Genomic DNA, 25,157 nt, shown 5'->3' on the forward strand with positions numbered 1-25,157 from the left:
ACAGTGAAAAACAGCAATGGGCCCCGCATGGGCTAACCCACTGGGGGCCTGTGTGGGTTTTTCTCTGGCCAAGCCCACTGTGGGTTTCCCACAGTAAATCCTAATGGGGGCCCAAATGGGCAAACCTGCTATGGGCCCCGCATGGGCTAACCCACTGGGGGCCCGTGTGGGTTTTATTTGGGAAAACCCACAGTGGGTTGCCCACAGTAAATCCTAATGGGGGCCCAAATGGGCAAAACTGCTATGGGCCCCGCATGGGCCAACCCACTGGGGGCCCGTGTGGGTTTTATTTGGGCAAGCCCACTGTGGGCTTGCCCACAGAAAGCCCACATGGGGCCCCAAAGGGATTTGCCCTTGCCCACACTGTCCCACAGAAAACCCACACTTCCCCACAGTGGGCCCACACTGGCATGTTTGCTGGGATATAAACAAAGTAGTAGTCATTTGAAAAGAAGTTTTATTTAGTAATTTATGGGAATAATTTTGCATTATGTTCCATAATAACACTTCCATGACCAATTCCATGACGTTCCTAATTATATATTCTCTACTAAAGTGTCAAAAGTGAGAATGAAATTAGTGAGAATGAAATGAGCACTTTTTGACCCAATATTCAAATATTTCCTATCAGTACGAGCGTGAAATAAGATTTCCAGTTGTGGCTCAAAAACCTTATTTCGAGTTGGTGGAAGAAGTGACCCACATTCTTGTGGCGACAAAGAAAAAGTCCAGGCATGAAAAGCACTTCTATAAAATGAATATTGATAACTGCCTTGAGTGTTTTTGTTTTTTTATATTTGTCTGTGGGACAGTACTTTAGGCTATACACTCTTATCATTACAAAAGGAGAAATGACAAAAAGGGAAAACAGAGGGATTAAGTTGTGCACGCTTGCATGCACAACGTTTATACATAGATATGCTAATGCACATAATAACCTCTGTGGGGCATCAATGTGACCAGAAAGAAAGATGAAACAAAAGTGAGTCTGAGACTAAAACACATGAATAAGTGGAGAAGTTGAGTAAAGCCAGGGGCGCATAAAGGTCTCATGCTTTAGCGAAATTAGCACGCTTTTCCACCACCGTCCATTAGATAATCAAATTCATGCCACACAAGGCTGGGCAACCCCTCCTTTTCATTACTCCCCTCTAATCCTTGTCGATAAGACACAACTCGCATACCAGTTTCATTATACTGTCATTTCAAAACCGGCATGGAATCCCCCTCGGGATACTATCAGACAGAAAATGACTTAACTAGTTGAAGTGGATACAGTTTTGCGTTTATTATTTTTGACAGTCTCAAAATAATCTCACAAATATCCCATTCCGATTTTAGGGCAGGGTGAGGGGCAGAGAGTGCGCTCGTTATCACCCCAACACACTAATGGCTTATATTCGCAGACACCAGATATACCTCCAGCAGTGAGACAGAGAGATTCCAATTTTGTGAGTAGCGTATAAAATGAAACACAAAAAAGAAAGCAACCAACTCCAAAAGAGCATGTATTCAACACGCGCAGGCTGTATTAGGCTGTACGAGCGCGAGGCCTTCTCCTCTTTTGGCCTTTGAGCATACAGTGGATTAGTACTCAATAATCTCTCCTTTGTGAAAAGTGTTTACTGGGCTCAAGACTAAACACTTCAAGATGAGAAACCTGAGTCTGCGAACCAGCTGGTAATCCCCACTCAATCTTTTCAACAAAAAGCAAACAAGCAAGAGTACAAGTTAAATAGCTGACTACCCATTCATGAATGGCAGGACTGGTGAAATCTGAAAAAAACAACAACAAAAACTGCCAATGACGTATACATGTCATAAATGTTCATAATGTAACCCACATTAAAATATGGTATAAATTTACATACATATATACCTAAATGCAATAATTCATATTATTGTAATATAAAAGACAATAAATATATTTCATAATGCATAAACACGTTTTTAAAAAGTATACAGTTCATAATATTTCATAAGGAAAATTGAAGCAAAAATACCTATAAGAAATTGTACTTCACTTCCCCTTTAAGAGACTCGCTGGTCACATGCGCAGGAGAGTAGCGATGCCAAACTTTTTTTTAAATCAATACCAATCTGCTACTTTTTGTTACAATTTTAAAGATACTTATACAATACTGATTATTTCTTAAAGTCCCCATGTAGTGAATAATTTTATGCTTTAAAGGGGTGGTAAAACAAATTTTTTTTTTCAAAGGCCTGATTGTGTTTGTGGGGTGCACTGTAACGTGTTCATGCTTCGTTTTTTTAAAAAATTGCATTATTTTTCATATATTTTGCCTTTATTCTACACTGCTCTTTCCCTCCTTGTAAAAATGGTCTGATGGTTTCCGGGTTCTATGAAGCCAGTCCCTCAAATATACGTAATGGGCTCAGATTGGTTAGCTGGCCCAGTGTGTTGTGATTCGCCAACCGCCTAGTGCACGTTTTTCGGAAACGTCACGCCCCTTACCTTTACTGGTAGTTTGTGCTTCGGTGTATTATAAACAATGGCGTAGGGCTGGGACGGTTACCGCATTACCGCGGTCACGTGACTCCAACCACGGGTCTGAGCTCGTCACCATCATCACTGCAAAAAACAAACAAACAAAAAAACATTGGCCTGCACGTATGGACGTTGTGTCTAATGGATTCATTGATTCTAATGATATGGATTATGTCTAATGATATTGTTTCTTACATGGATTCAAGGTTTTCTACACAAAACTTATCATCAAAAGATCGAGCAAATCCGATCTTTCGCGAGTTGGGGAGCGCAATGTCCCATTACACATAATAACATTCCATTTGTATTAGAGATGCGCGGATTGGCTATTATTATTTCATCCGCAACCGCATCACAAAACTCATCATCTGTCCGCACCAATGTTTTTTGATTCAATTTTCGAAACCGCATCCGCGGCGCTGACTGTTTTAAGGTCTATGAGCGATGCAGGCCCTGCTGCCGCAAGGCTAGAAAGCTCTTGAATGTTCTAAAAAAGGAGACTGATCCAATGCAGCAAAGATATTTAAAGGCTAAAGTCCCTAGTATAACCTACTGGCTATGTTGTATCCCCAGAATATCAGCAGTGAACTCCGTCTCCGATCTGCGCACAGGGATAAAAAAATAATAATAAATAAATAAATAAATAAATAGCCTATAACGCACATCGGCAAACCTGACCTTACCTGACTAGGCCACTGTAGCATAAAATTTTATCATTTCGTTTTGAATTTTGTTTAAAAGTAGACATTTTAAGCTTTCTATTTATTTCTCATGTATGTCAGGCAAGTAGGCCTAGCCTATACGCCGAGTTTCAGTTCATTTATGAGACGAGCTCCAGTTTACGCGCAAGAGATCGCACTGGCACTTCCACGTCCTCCTGATTATATGTCTGCTATATTTGCTTCTTATTTATTAAAGCAGCACTATGTCGTTTTTGCGGTTTTTGCTCTCGGGGTCCCCTACAGTTGGGAAACAGTATTGTCTTCTACTACGGTCATAAAATCTGTCATGGTACACCAGGGGATACACGTGCATTTGTTGACAAGTCGATACCGTCTTGAGTTCTCGCGAGTTCTCACGTCTTGGGCAGACTGACATGAAGTGTGAAATGTCTTCATCCCAGGTACATTGGCATATATTTCAGCATGTCATATGAATTTCATGGGTTTCATTTTTTTTCAAACGTCAAAAGATCGCGTAGCTCACGTTTACAAGACAGCGTCATTATAGTAGCCTATTGGCTACTGTTTTACATAACGGATATGCTAATTCAATTCAATGTTTGTGTGGTAGGTAATAGGCATATATTGTCAATATTATAATATCAAGCTACCATAGATGAATCTGCAAATTTGAAAATCAATTTGCATTATAGCCTGAGGCAAGACACTTTCACCAGAAAAATAAATAAACAAACATGACTATCAGCCTGCAGACATTAGGATAGTTATCCTGAAAGATTATTTATTATAACCATCGTAAACTAGCATGTTAGTGTTTAACATTACTAGCTACCAGATTGATAATTCGCTACTCTACTAGCATTACTTGATTCATGAAGATAAATGGAGGACAAATAGATTCCGTAACATGGCCAGGCCATGTTATTCAGCCTTTTACATTTCGCGCGGTAGTCAACTCCCTGATTTATTTATACATTTATAAACACTTTATAGATGACTGACTGCTGCGCTTGTGACAGGGTGCATGCTACTGAAAGAACGAGCATAGATCACTCTCACCGTCTTCAAACTGTCTTGCTCTCCCTCCAATATTGATCCTCGTCCGGCCTTTTAATTTGTCACTCACACACTTTTTTTTAGTCTCCTCTAACAAAACCTTTGCCTTCTTCCTTTTAGTTGTTGCTTCGGCCATGACAACAACATACAGACGGGTATTAAACCCTAGTTGGGCTCCCACGTCAGAATTTGAGGAAGTTGGGGGTGGTGGGGGAAGTGACGTATGCCGTAAAGCAGTCGAATTTTGTAGGGTTTTTTTGTGCTCGGGTTACTACCCGAAACCCGAAGTTACATAGTGCCAGTAAAAGCCATACAGACACTGTCAGACTATGGCAGAGGTGTCATTCAACCTATTGTAAGTCGATGTACCATCTCAAGGGTCTTGGAAATTTATTATGAAGGTTGAAAAACTAATTTAATTCCCGGCAATTAGTTAATGTATTAGGCCTTGGCCTATAAATACACTCGACAGGCTGATACAAACTGGTTTTCATCGCTGAAGCGAACCAGCGCTGTTGTATGCACGGCAAGATACGCAGTACTCGTTCCCTCTCTAGAGAGAACCGAGATTACGTTAGTAACCGAGTACGTTCTCTTACGAGAGTATCTGTCGTACTGCGTAATATCTTACGCTATGGGGAACACAATGCAACACGCCGTGCATAAGGGGATCCGACACCAAAGTCCCAAGGGCAGTAGCCCGGGGCTCATATAGTGCATAATCACCGTTGACTCACAGAGAGTCGGAGAAGAGAGGCTACAAGCATCATTCCCCATGAAATAGCATCCCACAGGAGCTAGTTATGTTAACAGTGTTTCACGCAGACAGGGTGAATGTGTTCAGCCTGAACTGGGTATAAGTACGGGTTATTCAACACCCATGGAACTGTTCTATCGATCAGTGAGCGATGCCCAAGCAAAACTCAGCATTCTGGGGGGGATACTCAGCGGGGCAGATAGTACTGAATTCTAGACCGACAACAGATTGGCCTGTAAAGCGGGAACCTCTAGGTTATAAAACCTTATAAATGTAGACGGCGAGGCCCAGCCTGCCGCCATACAGATATCTTGCAAGGGAATCCCGCTAGACCACGCCCACGACGAGGCCACGCCTCTCGTGGAGTGCGCTCTGACACCCAAAGGACACTGCAGGCCCTTAGAAGTGTAAGCCAGCGCTATGGCATCAACTATCCATCTGGATAGTTGATTCCATCTCTGTTTTGATGCGGCCAGTCCCTTGGAGCGCCCGCCAAACAAAACAAAGAGCTGCTCGGTCTGTCTGAAGACAGACGAGCGGGACACATAAGCTCTCAGCGCCCTGACGGGGCAGAGGAGATTAGCATCCTCCTCCTCATTTTTCACCGGGAGGGCGCAGAGGGAAATAACCTGGGCCCTGAACGGTGTGTTGAGGGATTTGGGCACGTACCCGTGCCTTGGTTTGAGTATGACTTTAGAGTCATTAGGCTCAAACTCCATACATGACGCGCTTACTGAAAGCGATTGTAAGTCCCCTACGCGCTTCACTGAAGCAAGAGCCACAAGAAATACCGTTTTGAAAGACAGGTGTTTCATGTCTGACAAATGGATCGGCTCGAATGGGGCACCTTTCATGGCTTCCAGAACCGTAGAAAGGTCCCACACAGGGACTGAGGGGGGTCTGGGAGGATTCAGCCTCCGAGTTCCCCTGAGGAATTGTACGACCAGGTAGTTTTTCCCCAGTGACTGGCCAGACGTTGGTTTTGCAAACGCTGCTATGGCCGCCACGTATGCTTTGAGCGTGGATGGGGTTCTACCCTTATCCAGCAGCTCCTGAAGGAAGGAGAGCACTTCCGTAACCCCGCAGTCTACGGGTGAAAAGCCCCGAGCTTGACACCAGGTAGAGAACACCGACCATTTTGAGGCGTAGAGCCGTCTAGTAGACGGGGCTTAAGCCTGCGTGATCGTGTTTTGCACTCCCCCCGGGAGGTTAGCGGGTACCCGTTGATGGCCCATGCGTGTAGGGACCATAAATCCGGGCGAGGATGCAACATCGAGCACTTTGCCTGAGAGAGGAGGTCTCTCCTCACCGTTATAGGCCATGGAGCAATGCTGGTTAGCTGCATCAGGACTGGGAACCAAATCTGGTTCGTCCAGAGCGGAGCCACGAGCAGCACTGGGCATCCGTTCTCCCTGATTCCTTCCAGCACTTGAGGCAGGAGCGAGACGGGGGGAAAAGCATAGAGGGGGCAGCGGGGCCATACGTGGGCCAGCGCATCCCTGCTCTTGGAGAAAAAGTCCGGACAGTGAGCGTTTTCCTGGGACGCGAACAGGTCCACCTGCGCTCTGCCGAATGTCTCCCACAGCAGTTGGATCGTCTGCGGGTGCAGCGACCATTCCCCTGCTGAGACATTGTCTCTGGATAGTCTGTCTGGTCCCAGATTCAGGTGACCAGACACATGCGCTGCCTTCAGTGAAAGCAGGTTGTGCTGAGCCCAGACCAGGAGGCGTTCCGTCAGCCTGTAAAGGTTTCGGGACCTGACGGCACCCTGGCGATTTATGTATGCCACCACTGTCATGTTGTCCGCCCGGACCAGGACGTGGTGGCCTTTTATCTGGGGACAAAAACGCTGTAGCGCGTTGTCGACTGCCAGCATTTCCAGACAGTTTATGTGTAGAAGCTTTTCCCGTTCCGACCACAGGCCAAAGAACGGTCTGCCCTCGAGCAGCGCTCCCCATCCTGAGGTGGAGGCGTCCGTAGACACCACCGTCACACTCGAGGGAGTCCCCAGACTCACGCCTGACTGATACCAGTCGGCTACTTTTCCACGGTTCCAGAGCCGAACCGCATTCGATCCTGAGGCGAAACAGACCAGGGGTCCACGCCCGGGGTGGAACTCGCGCTTTCAGCCATAACTGCAGTGGGCGCATGCGAAGCAGGCCCAGCTGAAGTACCGAAGATGTTGAGGCCATGAGACACAGCATTTTCTGAAACCTTTTGAGCGGGACTATAGAGCCGCGGCGGAAGGATTTCGCGGTGCACTGAATGTCCAGTCCGCGCTCCGGCGACAGACGTGCTGTCATAGACAGCGAGTCCAGGACTGTTCTCAGAAAATAAATTTTCTGGCTGGGAAACCGCGAACTCTTCGCCCAATTGACTTTAAGACACAGCCTCTCGAGATGCTCGAGTAATGTGGTCCTGTGTTCTATGAGCTCTGAGTGTGATCGAGCTAGAATCAGCCAATCGTCCAAGTAGTTCAAAACTCGCATGCCCTGAAGTCTCAGGGGTGCGAGAGCCGCGTCCATGCACTTCGTAAATGCACGGGGTGCTAGGGACAGGCCGAACAGTAGGACTGTGTATTGATATGCCTGGCCCTCGAAGGCGAATCTCAAGAAACGCCTGTGACGTGACGCAATCTGTATTTGGAAATAGGCATCTTTCAGATCTATTGACATGAACCAGTCTCCCTGGCGAACTTGCGCGAGGATTTTCCTGGTTGTCAGCATTTTGAACTGGCGCTTCAAAAGTGCTTTGTTCAATTGCCGCAGATCTAGAATGGGTCTGAGACCCCCGTCTTTTTTGGGTTCCAGAAAATATCTGCTGTATGGGCTATACCTTAATATCTTAATATCTGCTGTATGGGCCTTCGCTCTGAGCCTGAGATAAAGGTTCTATGGCCCCTTTGCTCAGCAGTTTCGCTATTTCGGCTCGAAGTAGATGAGATACTTCTTTGTTTACCATGGTTTCGACATGCGCCGTGTAGCGGCGGAGACGTTGAGCGAACTGTAGCGAATAGCCTCTCTTTATAGTGTTCAACACCCATTCCGATACCCCGGCTTTGAGACCTCAGGCTTGATCTCGATCCTCGGCCGGGTCCCGCGCTCAGGGGGGCAGCGTCCAGCAGAGCGAGAGCGCGGTCTCTGTTCTCGGGCCTGGCGGCGCTGAGAAGCGGTGGCGGGTGGTGCGGGCTGTGGCTGTGAGTTCCGGGCAGACGGCTGTTTCGACCGACCTGCTTCGGAGCTAGAGTGCTTCGGGAGGAAGTGCTTCATAGCCTGCGATTGTCTTTTGAACCTCCTGGAATCTGTCCGCGAAATCTTAGACGGCAGATCCGAAGAGGCCCGCTTCCGAAATGGGCGCGTCGAGAAACACAGAGGGCTCCGAGTCCGTCATCTAAGAAAGCGTTAACCACAAATGTCTCTCAGCCACGGTGAGAGAGGCCATGTTCCGCCCAACGGCCTGTGCAGCGGATTTAGCGGCGTGTAGAGCCAGGTCTGTAGCGCTCCTTAAATCCGCAAAGCTGATCGATCCCGCGCCTTCCTCGTCCATTTTTCGGAGGAGGTCGGCCTGGAAGATCTGCAGGATGGCCATTGTGTGTAGCGCCAACACAGCTTGCCCGGCGGCAGTGTAAGCGCGACCATGCATGGCTGACGTCACTCGGCAGGCTTTAGATGGCAACACTGTCTGTGCTCGCCGTCCAGCAGAGGGCGGGCAGAGATGTGTTGCTACCGCTGCTTCCACAGGAGGAAGAGAAAGCTACCCTCTATCTTTCGCACAGTCCACAGTGGAGAATGCAGCAGAGACAGAGGTACGCATCCTGACCGAGAAGGGGGCGTTCCAGGACCTCGCGACTTCTTCGTGAAGCTCAGGAAGAAAAGGCACGGGTCTGGACTGTGATGGGGCGTGGTCCTTCTTGAGGAAGCATCCATCCAGTCGGTTGTGCAGGGGCTGTGCCTCCCAGTCGAGGCCGAGGTTTTTGACGGCTTGAGAGAGCAGACGCATCAACTCTGACTCAATGCCAGCCCTTCGTCCAGAAGGCTCGCGAACAGCGGGGGGGAGGTCCACAGAGCTCGCCCAATCCTCGCTTTCCGATGCCAGGATAGAACAGGCCTCGGCTGTTTCGTCGATCTCAATGGCGGAAGCGGTGGCAGACGGCGGCCGCTGTCCGTCGGTGAGCGACTCGAGCGATGCCGGCGAAGCTGGCGGGCGAACCGGCGAGCTTTGGCGGGCAGGAGAAGGCTCGGGAGCGCGCTGAGCACGGCGCTTTTTACGGCGCGGCGAAACAGCGGGCTGAAGTGCATGGTCTGAGAAGGATGCCAGGCGAGTCCTCGGAGTCACCATAGGCAGCAGCTCACAGTGAGGGCATCCGCCGTCGACGAGAGCGAGAGCTGCATGATCCTCACCCAGGCAGGAAACGCAGATGACATGGCGGTCCCCGTCGCTGAGTGCGGCTTGGCACGAGCTGCAGGATTTATGCATCTTTAAAAAGACGCTAGCTCTTTTAGAACAATAGAGTGTGAGTCGCAGCGGCGAACACACACTAGCAGTGAAAAAGGATATCAACGCCGGAAAGCGTAGCAGGTACGGCGGCTGAAGGCGGCGAGGTGAAGGCCAGCCGCTTCAGACTCGAAGGCACGTCCCGCTGTAGGCTTGCACGCAGACGGCGCGGCCTCTCACTCCGGATCCAGCGATGCAGAAGTGCTTCGGTGAAGAGATGAAAATCAGTTTGTATCAGCCTGTTGAGTGTATTTAGAGGCCCAGTGTTGGGCAGTAGCGTCGCTACAAGTAGTGACGCTACTAGTTTAACTACATTTCTCAGTAGCATGGTGGTAGCGTCGCTGTTTTCTGAATCAAATAGCTTTTCAGTAGCGAAGCTCTTTTTTTGATCAAGTAGTGCGGTAGCGTCTACAGAAGCTAACGTTACATTTTCCCAAGCATTTCTAAAGCTCAAGCTCAAATCGGAAATACAACTGCTAAGTATCACTGATGCTGGATCAGTTAGTGACGGTGACTTCTTCTTCTTGTTTTACGGTGGTTGGCAACAATAGGGCCATATGATTTCATTAAGTTTCCGCAATACGGAAAACATGGACTGAATTGCGATATCCATGCATAAAAACAAAATTTACTGTATAACGCGGAATTTCATGGAATTTGTCAGATCTTGGATGAAAAGAAGGTAAGTAGCCTAAACTTAAATAAAATCGCGATATAGACTAGTGTCTGTGAATATTAAACCGCTTAAAGACTATTTAAAAATAGTGAATGAATGGCTCATGTGAATGAATGGCTCAGACGCGCGGATTCATTTACCACACACTAAGCACCCATGACGCTTGCGATGTTTTCAGTAATGGATCGATGAACTTCATCTACACAGCCGCTCTGAGAGTCACTTTAGCAGCATTTTAGCTCGATTTGAGAAAAACTATCATCATATCAAAAAAACAAAACAAAACAGAGACTCAAAGGTCTAGCTACATGGCAACCTGTCAAAATAAAAGGTTGGTTTTAACCTTTGAAGAAAGTTTTGCTTAAATAATTAGGCCTACATTTTAAATAATTGGTCATTACAATTTAAACCAATAAAAAAACTATTTTATAGAGCCCTTAAAATGTAATTTATTTAAAAATGTTAATAAATTATTGTTAAATTATATACGTTTCATGATTTCAATTAATTACACGTTTTTGATTACTAAAATGTTATTTAACCATTAAAATGGGAGTCCAGAAAAATGAAAACAAAATAAAACTGAATTTGGAATGTGGGAAAAAATAAAACGGATTTCATAGGGCCCTACAAACCAGCTTTTTGGTGCATTACCACCACCTTCTGCTCCGTATGGTGTGACATCACGTACCAGTATCAATTCTTGGGCTGACACGTGAGAAATGGAAAAAGATGCACACACTCTTGACACCTGGTTTTGTTATAGTTTTATATAGTTATATGGTTCTATATAGTTATGGTTTTTTTTTTTTTGGCCAAATTGGTTTGGAACAGTTGTTGAATAAACAATTGAACTGACAAATTATGCCTGCCTATATGTTTGATTGACAATTTTATTGATTACTGAGATAGCACTGACTTGGAATTAAGTTGGTTCAATATAAAAATTAAATTTGAAAAAGTAGCTTTAGATGTAGTAAACTACTTTTGCCATATTGCTGTACCTTAGCTTGCTACATTTCCCAGGGTGGTAGCTTCAGTGTAGTGAAGCTACATTTAATGTAGAGTAACTGCTAGCTTAGCTCACTACATTTTCTAAGTAGCTTGCCCAACACTGTTCATTTCCAATGTGAACATCATAATGTATTCTCCTGAAAATGATGAATTCAATGCAAATGTATCTGAGAATATTCTTAAATAAGGAAATCTGGGCGTAGTTAAAGCGGTTTACCGCTATACCGTGGGAATATCTTGCTTTTCAACCGCGTTTAGAAAAAATCCATACTGCCCCAGCCCTAGCGTCAATAAAACCACACCAATTTGAGCCCGAATCGGACCCAGAGAATGTTAGTGAAGATGATCGAGCAGAACCTGTTCAAGAACGGCTGTTATACGACGTTACAGAATGGTTAGTTTTTTGTTGTTGTTGTCTCATTACTTTTTAGATAGGCTGTTATTTAATTGTACTAATTATTATAGTTGATGTTTAATTTATAACAGTAAGTGTTTGTCTATTCACAAAAGTGTATTCAAGAACATTTTTTTATTAAATGTTAAAAACATATATATTATTTTATTAGGTAAACAATGAATTACTGGATAATAATCATTAGACCACAAAAAATAACCTCATAAACAAGAATTTCATATAATCGTTCTAACAAATTATACTACAGTCCTCAAAGGGATTTTTTTGATACTGCGGATCTATAGTGATCGTTACTGACTGTATATGGCACCGTTACTTTTGTATTTTTAGAACGATTGTAGCCAAATATCTGTCGCCAGAACTATTAACCCAAAACGAACACTAAACATTGGCTTTACTACAGTAGCCAAATCAAACACAGAACCATGTTTAGCATGTCTGTAGATAAACAAGCATGTAGATAAACAATAAATAAAAGCTCCAATCAAAGAATAATTTACACTAATTGCAAGTTCGCTGTTGAGATTAAAAAAAAGTTTGTAACGTTAGGTGTTTGTCGGATAACGTTAAGTATGAATGAGCATTCAACAAACTGGTTTGCAGAGCCAAACAGCGTTGTCACTTGTTTACTTACTTCTTTGCTACAATGTACAATTAACAATACAAACTATTACAGGAAAACACATCGACGAAAAATAAATCATACTTACAGGTTGTGGCCCGTAAACAACAGCTTCTGTTCTTAAAGTTGTAACTGCTCCATCTTTCAGGACAAGCCGTTGTGCGAATCCTGCATTGAACTCGCGAAGATTGTGGAAGCTTTCCTCCGTAAAATGTGCAGCACAGAGAGCAAGTAAATTTAAAAAATAAATTTTAACCATTGATCCCTAACTCCCCTGACCCTAGGAAGGCTGAACAAAGTGGACCTGCAATCCGGATGAAAATAACAGCGTTTCGACAGCATTGTGGCAACAACACTCCAGCCTACTATACTACAACTCTTCTCCAAAGCAATATAAAATGGCCTCGCCCCCCTTATTTAGTATTCTCGGAGGAGGTGTTTATGTAAATATTGGAGTTAGTGATGTCAGCAACCCTGGAGGAATGTCGTGTAGTCCCTACCGGCCATTTGCTGTAGTCCTTAGAAATTGATTTCTTTAAAAGCAAATATCTCCCTTTGCTTTGAACTTTGAGCGTTGTAACTTTGCAGATGTTGTTTATCCTCAAACAGCAACATTACACACAAGCTAAAGTTAGAAAAGTGAAATCGTGTTTTACCACCCCTTTAAGGCGAGACACTACACTGTAAAAATAAAAGGTGCCTGGAGGAACCTTTTGGGGTTCTTCACTTTGCCACACCGGCGGAACCGTCTGTAGATCCTCTAAGACACCCTTTAAAAAGTAGCGGGTCTCTGAGGAACCCCACAGGTTTCCCAAGGAACTCTTTAATATAAGGCACTGTGTGGAACCGCTTTGGGTGCCTCCAGGAACCCAATTTCAATTGTTTTAATTTAATTTCATGTTATTACTATGGTTACCATTAACTTCTATTATAATAAACAAACTGAACCAAATACAAAATAAGAATTGTTTTACATATTTTAGATCCATTTTATACAATAAAACCTGTATAATACATAAGCAACATGAATAATCAACCATGTACTGTATATACAATAGGTTATACAAGAAAAGACATCTCAACAAAATGCATGGAAACACATATGCATTGCTTTGTCTTTTTAATAAACATTGGAATAACTATGTATGTGTTGCAAAGCAACAGGTGCACAACTTATATGTTATTCTTCAATGCATAACGTTTTGTCGAGTGTGCAATGCAATGTAATGCAACAAGAAAAATGTTATTTCATTAAAATTATCTGTTGTTCTGCGAATTTTCACTGGTGAATTCCAGTCATTACAGATCACATGATCAGCAATTTCGTGTGTGGTCAAAGATTTCACTATGGGACCAAGTTGGTCACTGTAATTTGCTGGATTTGACCAACAGAAAGCTGCTTGAAAGTGACTCCATTGTGAGCTGTGCTTCATACATTACGTCACTACACTGCTGACAATGGTCAATGGACTTTTTTGCCTGTGTAATTTTACAAAATTCATAAATGTGACCGCACCTTTACTCGCTGCAACATAAAATGCAATCAATAATAAAATATTCAAGGGACATGTGAGGTACTTAACGAGTTAGAAAAGTGAAAAGGTGCAGCAGCTTCGTTTTCTGTTTGTTTTTCCTCTTTTCTGGTGGATGGTCCAGGCACTTCAATGATTTTCAGGTCTACAGGAGGATTTGTATTCTTGTTCAAACTTGTATTTCAGCTTACAGAGGTCGCTGCAAAGAACACAAATTACTGTTAGTAATGTTATTAAAGTGATACAGTGCTTAACATAAGTGAACACATCCATGCTAAACTTGACTAAAAAGAGGAATAAAAAAATCATCTTTTGGAATTGCTCTTAATGCCTTAATTAAAAAATGAGGAAAAATCCAACCTTTAAGGATAACAATTTTCTTTGTGAATGAATAATGTATTGTAAATAAATAAATGTTCTTCCTTAAAATACAGGTTGCATAAGTCAGGACACCCCTATGTTGAATTCCCATAGAGGCAGGCAGATTTTTATTTTTAAAGGCCAGTTATTACAAGGAATTTTTTTTGCCTGTGAAAACAGGCAAAACCGTGTGTCACACGGCGAAAGCGTGAGAGTTGGCAGCTCTGTAATGTAGAGTGAGGCGGTTGTTATAGCAAATACAACCCCTTCAGGCTGATTCGAGAACATTCCGTTCGCGACGGGGTCCTGATCAGCCTGTCGGGGTTGTATTCGCCATAACAACCGCCTCGCTCTACATTATCCCATACATATATATATTTGTGCATTTGATGTAATATCAATCAAATTGAAGCTTTGCAACTCGCCTCAAGAAAAAAAAATAATTTAAACACAAATCTGGTAAGAACAGTGTGGAAATTATTAGTAAGTAAGTAAGTAAAATTTATTTATACAGCGCCTTTCACAGACTAAGTCACAAAGCGCTTTACAATAGACAAAAATGGATATAAAAATAAAAAAATAAAACAGATAAAATTATCATTATATAAAGTACAGAGATTACCCAAAAGCTAACCTGAACAAATGAGTCTTCACTTGTCCCCTAAAACTGTCCACATTCTCAGCAAACCAAATACTGCTTGGCAAAGCATTCCATAATCTGGGTGCCATAGCGGCAAAGGCTCTATCCCCACATGTCTTTAAACGAGTGCGTGGCGTAGATAGCAGATTTTGATTATCAGACCTGAGAGACCGGAGAGGGGTATGAAAATGAATTATGTCAACAAGATAAGCAGGGGCCTGACCATGTAAAGCCCCATAGGTTATGGTTAGTATTTTGAATTGGATCCTGTAAATTACAGGAAGCCAGTGAAGGGAGCAGAGTATCGGGGTGATATGGGTGCGCCTATTTGATCGAGTAAGTAACCTAGTAGCTGAATTTTGAATGGATTGCAATCTATGAAGAACAGATATGTTAAGTGAAGAGAAAAGTGAGTTACAATAATCAATACGGGAGGAAATGAAGGCATGAATGAGCATCTCCAGTTCTGAGTGAGAGACCACAGACCTCAATTTACTTAAATTACGTAAGTGGAAAAAACAGGATTTGGTCAGCGATTTGATGTGAGTTTCAAAGGATAGGGATTTATCAAATGTTACCCCAAGGTTCCTTAAACTAGTGCGGACCGCTAATGACAAAGGTCCAATGTTCTGCATTATCAGAGGAATAGCACTGTCTGGCACTACAATTAAAACCTCCGTCTTATCTGGATTCAGCTGCAGAAAACTTTCAGCCATCCAGCTGTTTATGGCATTTATAGAGTCTAAGAGTATTGTAAGTTTGGATGACTCATTTTGCCTGAAAGTAAAATGAAGCTGAATGTCATCTGCGTAGAAGGGATAAGAAATGTTAAAATCACTAATGATCTGACCCAGAGGCAACAAGTATAAAATAAACAATATTGGGCCCAGCACTGAACCCTGTGGAACACCACAAAACAGGGATGATGATACAGAGTGGGAATCATCAATATAGACATTAAAACTTCTATCAGAAAGATATGAGGTAAACCAATCTAAGGCCACTCCCGATATGTCCACACATTCACGTAATCTCCTAATCATGATATGGTGGTCCACAGTATCGAAGGCAGAACTAAGGACTAGAAGTACCAACACTGAACATAGACCTGCGTCCGAGGCCATATGAAGGTCATTACAGACTCTCACCAAGGCGGTCTCAGTAGAGTGTCTCTTCCTAAAACCTGATTGAAATTTGTCATACAACTCCAAATTCTCTAAAACATCTGTAAGTTGATTAGCCACAGCTTTTTCGAGAATTTTGGACAACAATGGCAACTTTGATATTGGCCGATAGTTCTTCAAAACTGTAGGGTCCAAATTAGGCTTTTTTAATATAGGTTGAAAGGTGACATGTTTAAAATAGGATGGGACACAGCCTGTGGCCAGTGAGGAATTGACAATAGCTACTATACTACGGCCAATGACAGGGAATGCTTTTGAGAATAATGAAGATGGTATTATATCCTGTGGACAAGAGGACATATTCATTTTATTAGTCAAGTTTAGCAAATCAAGGAGGCTGATTGGTTTAAAAGACTCAATTGTAATAGGCCTAGGTGAACGAATACAGTCTACAAGAAAGTGTGGTCCACGCAAAATATTTGATCTAATAGACTGCACCTTATCAATAAAAAAAGACAGCAGCCTATCACAATAATTTTGAGAACATATTGTTGTCCTAATGGCTGGAGGAGATACAATATTATTTTTGGTATCAAATAAAACCTTAGGGTTTCGCTTAGAGGAAGATATTAAATTAGAAAAATAAACCGTCCTAGATTTTGCAACTAAATTATTAAAATCCTGCATAAGTTCCTTAAGATACAGACGGTGGACTTCAAGCCCGGTGGATTTCCACAAACGTTCAGTCGTACGGCACCTCCTTCTTAGACAATGCACATCGTCCGTCATCCAAGGTGAGGTGTTACAGGTGGGCTTAGTTTTTATCTTTAAAGGAGCCACTTCATCCAACACAGAAGAGCAGAAATTGTTAAAAGTTTGCATTAAGAGCTCAACATCATTGCTACAACCCATAAAATTAAGATCACAATCAAACCGAGAGATAAATTGCTCAACAGTTGTTTGATTAATAATACGCGATTGTGTCAGACGTTTCTGACAAGGGGGGTCAGCGGTGGCAGAAAAATTAAAAAAGATACACTTATGGTCACTAATCGACATATCCTCACAACATATTGCATTAACATCCAAACCTAGTGTGAAACAAGATCTAATGTATGACCACCAGTATGTGTGGGTCCATGAACATGCTGCTTTAGATTATGTGAATCCGTAATACTAAGAAAATCTTTTGCGGCATGATTATCAGCAACATCAGTGTGCAGGTTAAAATCCCCAACCATTAATAACTTTTCAAAATTAATAACAGATGACATAAAGTCCATAAACTCTGTTAAAAACTGCCCAGCAGGACCAGGAGGACGATAAATGACGATACAAAAGAACGGCTTTATCCGTCCAACTCTAGTGATTTGCAGTTCAAAAGAAATAGCTATTCCTCCATACTATGGCAAGTCCTCCACCGCGGCCAGACAGACGCGGGGATCCAATAAACGAGCAGCCAACAGGACACAGCTCATTTAAATGAATAAATTCCGAGTTACGTTGCCAAGTTTCTGTCAGTAATAGAAAGTCCAAGTTTTGCCTTACGAACAGATCGTTCAGAATATGTGCCTTGTTCGCCACAGAACGGGCATTTAACAAGCACATATTCACAGAAGAAATAACTGAGTCTTCAGAGGTTGAGGAAGAAGATGTACACTCAATAATCCTAAGCGTAGGCAGGCCACGATGAACCCGGCCAAGGTGGGAAGGAGGTGGATCCCTATTCAGCAATCCACCGGACGCATCCGGAAACACTGCCCGCAGGTAAGATGCTCTGACAGGGATCCAGGGCCAGTCAATGCCTGGTTGGTAGAAAAATGGAGGATTGCGATCCACAAGCAGACAGTCCGACCGGTTGCCAACAATGGAGTATTTCCATAGGCTGCGATTCTTGGCCTGGAAACCCGCTCCGGTCCCTCGCCTCCTCCGTTTACCACACTTCTTGGGCAGGTGCGCAGGCTTTCTTCTCCAGTCGTGGTGCAGAGAGAGATTGTGACCTGGTAAGCACAGGCGAATACAGGGTGGTATTGGAGGTGGATAACCGATACCCATAAAACCGGACATTTCAGCTCTAATAAGCAACAGCAATTGCCGATCATAAACCAGGGTGGCTGATACATTTGTGGACAAAAATAGTGGCATTAAAATGCATATTAAAATAAATATCTGAGACCAGGAGACATAAAATACAGAGAGAGACGCGGCTAAGCCAAACACAGGCGTCCAGTAATAGGAATTAGCAACACTATAACAGAAAAGTTAATGTTTTATGTTAGTTTAAGCTCAAACTAACCAAATTAAAACCTTTAACGTTTCAATTACTGAAACTTATTGAATTTTGAATATACCGCAATACTGGTGTATGTCGCTAGTTTTTACCTGTTAAGGCATTTTTATACAGTGGTAGTGAGCGAGTAGCCATGCATGGTTTTACCTGTGGTTACCAACTCTCATTGTCAGAATATTTTCATTTATGCCTATGAGGGGCGCTGTTTCTAGCAAGGATGTAGGATGCGTTTCCCTGCTGTTCTGAGAGAGAGTGTTCCATTTACTCATTTATTTGTACAGTTTTGTATAATTCTGTATATAAATATAATTTTATACATTCTATGGAGTTGTTGTTTTTCATCCACATGAGCCAAACATATATTTTCTGGATTTTCTCAGTCTAGAAGGCACCAAATTCTAAAAATAACCCAATTTAAAAACACATTCATCTTTCCAGCAGTGAAGTATCCCTTTAACTCATCTCAACTTTTGGTTTTGTTAATCCAGCCCTCCTGTGAAGCTAGTTTAATAGCCCTGTCATATGATGAAGTTTATTACAAGAAAAGAGTGCCATTTTCCCTAAATATCAGCATTATTACAAATGTGATAATTTATAGTATAAAAAAACAATAAGCAGAGTAGACTGCGATAACATCAATGAAAAACATTACTGCAGGCTTCTTCAACATGGCTGTGTTTACGATTAGAAATGTCAAACAAATTTCATCTACGTAGGTGATTGTAGCCCGTATCTGTATGCATGAGACTCTCTGAATACTGGCAGAATTCACATTTTTGTTGTAAAAAGAGACACATTATGCAGAAGTATAATTTCCTGCCTGCAGACTTTGCTGTGTGATGCGCGTTCGCTGCGGGAGTGCGGGTGTATCGTCACGAGATGGACGCGCTCCGAGAGAAGGCCGTTAAAATCGATTCCCTATTTTCGTTTTCGAAACTTGTGTTGGTTGGTCCGATCGATTGTGCAATCGATTTTCGAACGTAAAGTGACAGCCCTAATTGACCTATGGCTAAGCCACGCCCCCAAACGCGATGAGCCAATCACTGTGAGCATAGCTATCCCATACACTTGGACATTCTCTGCTTCCTCGTCCATTGAAATGCATTGCAGTTAGTCGGTTTTCATTAGTTTTATATATTTTTTCTTATAATTTTACGTTTAAAATGGTCAAACGGTGTGCATGGAGTACATGCAACTCTGACACTACGATAGGCGACGGTGTGTATTTTTTACCCTTTCCCAAGCCACATCTACACCGAGATAAGTGTCTGGATTAAGTTATGGTAGACCACAACACCAACTAAATGTGGATAAATTAAACAAGGATGTCTACATCTGTTCTAAGATAAGTCAACAACGTATTTGAACGTTATCTTTTACATCTCTAACGTAACGTTAGCCTAACATTAGAAAACATTAACGTTAGCTTCTAGCTGCGTTGTACATCATGTCACTTAGCTTCATTAACGTATCTGTAAATAACCGAGATAACAAATGTTAGCAATGTTGTGCTGAATGATTCATGTACTGTAGCACCAAACTAACGGAGGCACTCTTGGTAAAGATGGTAAAAAGGCTTGTCCTGGAAATGGATGCAACTTAGACCTGTACATATTTAATTTGATAATGAACCATTAATTACATATTAAGCACAATATTTTAGACAACTTTCTACCGAAATATATATCTTTATAATCGTTCTGTATCCAAAAATCATCAATTGCCTCCTGTGAAATGTCTCCTGCTGTGACAGCTGCCATAGCGCCTGCCACCGAATGTTGACTGTTTGTCCGAGTGAGTGGAGGGGGCGTGGCTTAGCCACAGGTCAATTAAAACTGAAGTTTTTAATCCGAGGGCAATTTAACTATAAAATTATGCAGTATTTAAGAGGCTTTTCATTCTGTTGGTAAGGCTGAATTCATTTTTTTTACCTTTTTTTTTTTTTTTTACCAGATGGTGCCATTTTTTCAGGTTAGTACAGTAAAATGTGAATGTGTGTAGTAATATTTGAAAGAGGAAAAACTCCACTGCAAATAACAACTCAAACCTCTGTGTCCCAGTGGAGTTTTGCTGGCATCTAATGGGGAAAATGTGGTACTGCGCCCAAACAAAATCTTACTGAAAGCTCATTTTTTTGTAGCCTGGTTAACACCAGTTACAGGTCCTTCTCAAAAAATTAGCATATTGTGATAAAGTTCATTATTTTCCATAATGTAATGATAAAAATTAAACTTTTATATATTTTAGATTCATTGCACACCAACAAAAATATTTCAGGTCTTTTATTGTTTTAATACTGATGATTTTGGCATACAGCTCATGAAAACCCAAAATTCCTATCTCAAAAAATTAGCATATAATGAAAAGGTTCTCTAAACGAGCTATTAACTTAATCATCTGAATCAACTAATTAACTCTAAACACCTGCAAAAGATTCCTGAGGCTTTTAAAAACTCCCAGCCTGTTTCATTACTCAAAACCGCAATCATGGGTAAGATTGCCGACCTGACTGCTGTCCAGAAGGCCATCATTGACACCCTCAAGCAAGAGGGTAAGACACAGAAAGAATTTGCGGTGTGGCATGGAGGCGATCAGCCTGTGGACCTGCTGAGGTGTTATGGAGGCCCAGGATGCTTCGATAGCAGCCTTAAGCTCATCCAGAGTGTTGGGTCTTGCGTCTCTCAACTTTCTCTTCACAATATCCCACAGATTCTCTATGGGGTTCAGGTCAGGAGAGTTGGCAGGCCAATTGAGCACAGTAATACCATGGTCAGTAAACCATTTAACAGTGGTTTTGGCACTGTGAGCAGGTGCCAGGTCGTGCTGATAAATGAAATCTTCATCTCCATAAAGCTTTTCAGCAGATGGAAGCATGAAGTGCTCCAAAATCTCCTGATAGCTAGCTGCATTGACCCTGCCCTTGATAAAACACAGTGGACCAACACCAGCAGCTGACATGGCACCCCAGACCATCACTGACTGTGGGTACTCCAGTGCTGCTTATCTGTGGCCCCGGTCAGGCACTTCTGCCACTGTTTCTGGTTCAAAAGTGGCTTGACCTGGGGAATCCGGCACATGTAGCCCATTTCCTGCACACGCCTGTGCACGGTGGCTCTGGATGTTTCTTCTCCAGACTCAGTCCACTGCTTCCGCAGGTCCCCCAAGGTCTGGAATCGGTCCTTCTCCACAATCTTCCTCAGGGTCCGGTCACCTCTTCTCGTTGTGCTGCGTTTTTTGCCACACTTTTTCCTTCCCACAGAGGTGCCTTGATACAGCACTCTGGGAACAGCCTATTTGTTCAGAAATTTATTTCTGTGTCTTACCCTCTTGCTTGAGGGTGTCAATGATGGCCTTCTGGACAGCAGTCAGGTCGGCAGTCTTACCCATGATTGCGGTTTTGAGTAATGAAACAGACTGGGAGTTTTTAAAAGTCTCAGGAATCTTTTGCAGGTGTTTAGAGTTAATTAGTTTATTCAGATGATTAGGTTAATAGCTCGTTTAGAGAACCTTTTCATGATATGCTAATTTTTTGAGATAGGAATTTTGGGTTTTCATGAGCTGTATGCCAAAATCATCAGTATTAAAACAATAAAATACCTGAAATATTTCAGTTGGTGTGCAATGAATCTAAAATATATGAAAGTTTAATTTTTATCATTACATTATGAAAAATAATGAACTTTATCACAATATGCTAATTTTTTGAGAAGGACCTGTATATCAGAGAGTGGGTCTTTATTCACAGCCCATTTCCAAAGGGGCGTCACCAACGGACGTCGCTCAAATGTTTCAGGGCGCAATTGGATAGACCTAAAACAATCAGATCGATCGATTTACGCCTCGATTTGGAAAATTGGAAATTAGGGCTGCAACAACTAATCGATAAAATCGATTATAATCGATTATGAAAATCGTTGTCAACGAATGTCATTATCGATTAGTTGGTCTGCTTACGTCACGGGGAGCGTTTACTGGTACGCACTCACACGCAAGGTCTCTCTCCCTCAGGCGCTCTGCCGAGCGCGCGCGCTACACGGTTTGGAGCAGTCTCTTCTGTCTCGCATGCGCGCTCTTGCTTGCGCGCTCTAGATTTCGGGAGTTTGAACTAATTCGCGGGCATCAGGGAGCCGCAATCAATATGCGGGAGACTCCCGGGACTTCCGGGATCTTGGGATGTCTGTATTTTGTCTCGAGCATCAGGTTGCGCAATCAGTTCGCTCGCAACGTAAGTGATGGATTAAAATAGCGCTACCGCAGAAATAGGTTAAATTAAAACGGTCTTTATAAAGCGAAGCACTAAATATAAAGGCAGTTAATAACAGCAGCAGTAAAATATTGTTTTTTAGTCACTGTACTCAGTGGTTTTCAGCGAATGCTTGTGCACTAATGCATAATTTCTCCTGTCCTTTACTCAAGCCTGTTAGCTTGCTGGGTAACGTTACCTCCATTCCGTTCTCTTTTTATAGCATTTGTCTACTAAGTTTTAATTGTTTTTCAAACGCGATCTACTGCGGCTCTACGTTCACACAATTGTTTTCAGTCTTTCTATATTTATTTAATCAATTTATCCTTATATTATTCTTTTATATATTATATATAATATATATTATATTCTTTATCCTTATATTCCTTATATATAATTAATTTTAAATAAAAATTAAATGAATTATATATTTTAGATGTTTTTAGTTTGTTTTTAGTTCAGATATTCACATCTGAACAACATGTCTGTGTAAATTTGTTTTAACAAAAATTGTGTTAAAACATAATATGTTGGATATCATTTTTTTAACAATAATCATGTTTGTCAACTTGCCATCAGCAATTATCATTAAAAACAATGCAAATATTGATATTAGTAAAACTCAATGTGTGGCTTTTGCACTTTTTAAAGTACACTTTTACACATAAATACCCTGATTTACGGTTTTATTTAGTTATAATAAAAAAAAATCTAATTTAATTTCTATCCGATTAATCGATTAATCAAAAAAATAATCGTCCGATTAATCGATTATCAAAATAATCGTTAGTTGCAGCCCTATTGGAAATTGGCTCTTGGCCACACTGACTTGCAGAGCAATCTCAAATGTACCTGAAGTCTGTCTGGGTATTTCCAGGCTAAGTTTTTTGAGATATCAACCTCAAATTTGGAACACAACTTGTTTAGATGTATGGCTTTGATTTTCTAGCCGTTTTAGAGTTCAATATGTTTCATAAAATATAAAATGTTCATAAGTCATTCATAAACTTCATTAATTCATTCATTCATGCAATCACCTTTTGCAGCCTGTAATGGCTTTCCAGTGCTCTTGCCGTTGATGATAGGAGTATGCAAGTTTAGAACGCGTACAAACAGAGTCCATGCAGATGGTCGAAGATGCATAAAAAATGTCTCTTTATTACTGGCTTTATTAAACATGATCGCGAACTTCCTCTGGCCTTTCCTTGCTCACATATAGACACAAAGCCATACCTTATAGACCGCATACAACTCAAATCAAACTTACGAGCTACTCTGCCGTGCGGTCAAAAACTGTGTGCTTCCTAATCACCAACGCCCACACCTGTTGCTCTGGGGATCTAATTATACACAGTACCACCCAGTGGACAAAAATGTCACTATCCCCAAGATGGCTCCTACACACCGGCCCCTTAATTGAATATGACATATTGGCATAACAATTACAAATTCATACAAAATGGAGCCATACATACCAATTAAAGTTTTGTACCAATGTATGAAATGTATGACAAAAAACACTTGTTGAATGCCATATTTTAGTCTACTTCTAATAAAAGGCAAAGCATGCTAATTGGACGTTCTAAGATATTACTTTTGGTTTGAACTTTTGCTGAACGTACCAAGCCCCTTTTGTCAGGGAAGGTCTCCACAACTTTTCCAAGTAGCCATGAACCATGTGGTACAGTAGAATCAGCAATAATCACAATGTCTCCAGGGGAAAAACTTCTTCGTTCCACTTTTGTCGCTTTTGCAACAAGGGTAAGTATTCATGTACCCATCGTTTCCAAAAGAGATTGGAAATATATTGCACCTGTCTCCATCTCTTTTTGGCATACGGATCAGATCTTTCAAACAACCCAGCGGTTGTAACGCAGGATTTCCTCTCATAAGCAGGATGTGATTTGGCGTGAGGGCTTCAAGGTCACTAGGATCGTTGGATAGTTTAGAGATCGGTCGATCGTTCAGAATAGCTTCTGCTTCACACAAGACAGTCTGCAGGGCCTCGTCATCCAATGTTTGTTGCTGAAGGACTGCACAAATAACTTGTCTCACCATTCGAATTATGCGCTCCCATACTCCACCGAAATGAGAGCCTGTAGGAGGATTAAAGCTCCATTGAACTCCCTTCTGCAGTAAGGCCCTTTGAACCCTTTCATTGTTTAATGCAGTGAGAGCCTACTTTAACTCCCGCTCAGCTCCGATGAAATTTGTCCCATTATCAGACCTCATGTGAATGACCTGTCCACGACGACAGACAAATCTGCGTAAGGCATTGATACATGAATCTGTATCTAGGGAGTATGCCATTTCCAAATGGACAGCTCTACTTGCCATACAAGTAAAAATCACCCCATAGCGTTTCACTTTACTTCGTCCCCTTTTTACTTAAACAGGCCCGAAAAAATCCACTCCAACGTTAGTAAAAGGTGGCAGGTCAGGAATAATCCTTTCCACTGGAAGGTCTGCCATCTTCTGTTCACCCAACTTCCCTTTATAACGTCAACAGATGACACACTTGGAAATTATCTTTCTTGCAACAGAGTTGGCGTTTGTAATCCAATACTTAAACCGGAGCTTGGAAAGCATCTGATTTCTGCCACTATGCCCCAACTCTTCATAAATGTATCAAAGTATGAGATGTGACACATGCTGATCTTTAGATAAGAGGATGGGATGTTTCATTTCCACCGGCATAGCTGACTTGCCAAGTCTTCCTCCCACTAGCATCAGTCCATCACA

The sequence above is a fragment of the Siphateles boraxobius genome, unplaced genomic scaffold (assembly GCF_051911475.1).
Source record: "Siphateles boraxobius isolate OS27281-9 unplaced genomic scaffold, OSU_SipBor_1 26, whole genome shotgun sequence".
NCBI lineage: Eukaryota > Metazoa > Chordata > Actinopteri > Cypriniformes > Leuciscidae > Siphateles > Siphateles boraxobius.